At 39.1% G+C, this 3,702-nt stretch overlaps 1 long non-coding RNA gene across 3 annotated transcripts in view; it reads left to right on the top strand.

Annotated features, from left to right (window-relative positions):
- Window positions 1–3,702, top strand: part of LOC107183695 — an 11,734-nt gene that overhangs the window by 2,949 nt on the left and 5,083 nt on the right. Inside the window, exon 3 of one of the 3 annotated variants that reach the window (XR_001514494.1) lies at window positions 3,533–3,567. The exons of the other annotated variants lie outside the window; for them this stretch is intronic. This is a non-coding gene — a long non-coding RNA (uncharacterized LOC107183695). Of the gene's footprint in view, window positions 1–3,532; window positions 3,568–3,702 lie in introns of those variants that run through there. 3 annotated transcript variants of the gene reach the window in all.

Here is a 3,702-nt window from a genome sequence, read left to right as displayed (position 1 = left end):
AGGCAGAGTGGTTAGGGGCAATCAGGCAGGCAGGCAAGTGATTGGTTAGGAGCCAGCAGTCCCAGATTGTGAGAGGGATGTCCAACTGCCAGTTTAGGCCCGATTCCTGTAAACCAGCAGTAGGACATCCTTCCAGGGGTCCCAGATTGGAAAGGGTGCAGGCCAGGCTGAGGAACACTCCCCCCAGCCCCAAGGTGCACAAATTTTTGTGCACCGGGCTACTATAAATATTAATTATAATATTTATCTCCCAACAATTGGTTTTGAGGGGAAAATTTTAAGTCGCCTTTGTCAGCTCAAGCTATGTAGGGGGGATAAAGACCGCACTCCACAGCGAACTTTATGCCGGCTGTGCAGTTCATGACTCTTCATGGCCCAGAAGCGTGCTCAGCAGTTGATTTTTAATCAGAATGTGTATATATACTATCATGTCTCAGGCTCATGATTTTTATGTACAACTAGTATCTATGGTTATAAACCATGATCTGCCCACTACTTGTGAAAACTATATTCTTAGTTAAGTATTTGCCATCTTCATTGAATTACTTGTTTTCATTCTGGTGAATTGCAATCATGTATCACTTTTTAAGTGTGATTTTGTTGGGCAAACAACCTCGAAAATCAGATAAAGAATCAAGAAAATAATCTTACCACCTAGTAATGTGATAAGATGTATTTAAAATGGTACTTTTGGAAGATTCATGGTTGTTCAGAACAGAGGGAAAGCAAATGTGAAATAAAAAGTCCAGATTATGAACTTTATACAGTTGATATTTTTTTAAAAAAATCAATAATGCTGTTAGATCTGGTTGTCTTAACTTACACAGTCTTTTTATATATTATTATTATCATCATCATCATCATTATTTAGTCATGTTGCTCAGATCTTGTGCTTTCTTGATGATTACTCTATAACTGGGATTTTCTGAGCATTTCTGGTGGCAATTTTATTGACTCTGGCACAGGTCAGAGTCATTACATAAATTTAATTATACCTTGCTACTAATGTAAAACTAACTTTAAAAAATACATAATAGTTGATGAGACTAGGTGACAAGATGGGGCTCAGAAATGGCGTTGGCCTGATTTCGGACATGCATTCATAAGTGAAACCATGTTTGGATAAAGAGTTAGTGTTTCCATATTTGTTTTTCGCTTGTCCTGGTTATTTGATCCAGCCAACACATTTTAATTGGTTGTATTATGTGCATTGGTAGAGTGGAGAGCTGTGATGGTAAACATATTTCAGTCATTTGTGTTATAGTGTATGAGGTGATCAGAAAACAGTGATAAATATGGGTTACCATAGAAAATTCTCCCTCCCCCGCAAAAAAAACCCCCACATACACTGGAAAAGGTTGAAATGCTGTATCGAGTCTGTCCAGTAGAACTTTCTGCAGTGATGAAAATGCTCTCTGTCTGTGCTGCCCAACACAGCAGTGACGGGCCACACGTGGCTGTTGAAATGTGATCAATTCAACTGAGGACCTGAATTTTACTTAATTTTTAATTATTTAATTTTAATTAATTTAGACTTAAATAGCCATATGTGGCTAGTGATTATTATATTGGACAGCATAGTCCTAAATGATAGTTAACAATCCAGAATTTACATTTGCAGTTTATAGTTCCAAATATGTTCAAAGGATTACATGACTATTCTTTTTGTTTTGTCCCTGGTGCTGACATCTGTCCCAGGCTGACACCTGCTTTTGGCCCACTTTGGTATGGGATTTAATTTCACTGCCCCAAACACAATACTGTCATCTGTTTTATAAGTAATAATACTCAAGATGCCTGATAGAATCTGCTCTTGCAGCCAGATGAATTCTTTGGCACTAACTACGAAAGAAGACTTTCATTTTTCCCTAGATATTGTGATGAGCGTCTAGTGCTCCAATTACAAGTACTCTATATAATCTTAGCAAGTTAATAGCCACTGATGGCTAACAAGTAGCTCTTATTGATAGTAGTTCCCGTAGGATTTGGTAAGTAATATTCCTATGAATAACTTTTCTTCTGTTCAGTGTTGGCAGGGGGAGGAACATTTGGGAGAAAAGCTATGGCCACAAATATTCTTCACGACACTCAGACTTTCACCAGACTGTAGTGGAGAAAATTTTTTTTAATTATATTTATTAGAGTGACATTGGTTAATAAAATTACATAGATTTCAAGTATACAATTCTATGATATATCATCAGAATATTACTTTATGCCTTAGCAGGTTTGGCTCAGTGGATAGAGTGTTGCCTGCGAACTGAAGGGTCCCGGGTTTGGTTCCGGTCAAGGGCACATGCCCTGGTTGCGGGCTTGATCCCCAGTAAAGGGCATGCAGGAGGCAGCTAATCAACAATTCTCTCAGATCATTGATGTTTCTAGCTCTCTCTCCCTCTCTCTTCCTCTCTGAAATCAATAAAAAAATATATATATATTTTAAAGACACTTGGAAGTTTAAGGAACCCTTATTTTATGATGTATGCACCACTGTTTACATTTCCTCTCTATTACACACAAGACAACTTATCAGCAAGAAAGTCCTTTATGTGGCTTCGCTTGGAACTTCATTCCCTCTAAATTCTAAACTCAAGTACACATACTCTCCAGTACACTCATCTTCAACCACAACCTCTATAATCATTTAGAACACTCTGTCCACCTCTCCCTGCCCCCAGCCCCCTCACCCCACCCAGCAAGACTGTCCCTCACTTGTCCCAACCTCCTCCCTCTCCCAGTCTCTTCACCAGCCATGCTAAGTCTCCCCTCTCTGAGGGCTGTCTTCCTCACTCTTAGCTGGTGCGTTTACTTCCTGCCTCACTGAGACGGGAGAAGGGTCACACATCGTCAGCTTCTCATTCCCAAGTGTGTCTCGGATTCTCAGGCTCCCACTCTCTCCACTCCCTCTGTGAGGCACATACTGAAGGTCAGGGCGAGGCGCTCACTTGAGGCACAACATTTAAGGGGACATAAAACAGTGTAGTAATAAAATTCAATCCTATTTAAATGTAAAGTTCTTTTTAAAAATCAAAATTAATGCAAGAATCCATAATAAACAAAATATCAGAATTTAAATAGAGACAGGATCCTACCCAACATTTACTTAACCTGCCTCACTCGCCTCACCCTAATCCTGTGGCTGACAGTATGCAGCCCACGGGTGCTGAAGGTTCCAGACAGGCAAGTAATCTTGATCCTGCATTCATCAATACATAATGGAAACAGGTTTCACTGGAAAACACTTACACTTACTATATCCAATACATATTTTCACTTAAAAAAAGAAAAAAATTCTGAACCATTGAGTGCTGACCTGCAATTTGAAGAAACAACCAGTAGAGGGATTCTCTCCTACTGTAAAAGGACCATCTTCCCTTCTGAGCATTGCCGTAACAAAAACAAACCCCATCAGATATGACATTGGCAAATATGTTTTCCCACACAGTGGGTTTTCTCGTTGTTTTGTTGACGGTTTCTTTTGCTGTACAGAAGCTTTTTAATTTGATATAGTCACATTTGTTCATTTTCTCTTTAGTTTCAAGTGCCCTAGGAGCTGTATCAGTGAAGAAATTGCTTCGGCATATGTCTGAGATTTTGTTGCCTTTGGATTCTTCTAGAATTTTTATGGTTTCCCGTCGTACATTTAAGTCCTTTATCCATTTTGAGTTTATTTTTGTGTATGGTGTAACTTGTTGGTCTAGTTTC

This window comes from Myotis davidii, unplaced genomic scaffold (assembly GCF_000327345.1).
Source record: "Myotis davidii unplaced genomic scaffold, ASM32734v1 scaffold102, whole genome shotgun sequence".
NCBI classification, from domain to species: Eukaryota; Metazoa; Chordata; class Mammalia; order Chiroptera; family Vespertilionidae; genus Myotis; species Myotis davidii.
This window is presented reverse-complemented; position numbering and strand designations above follow the sequence as displayed.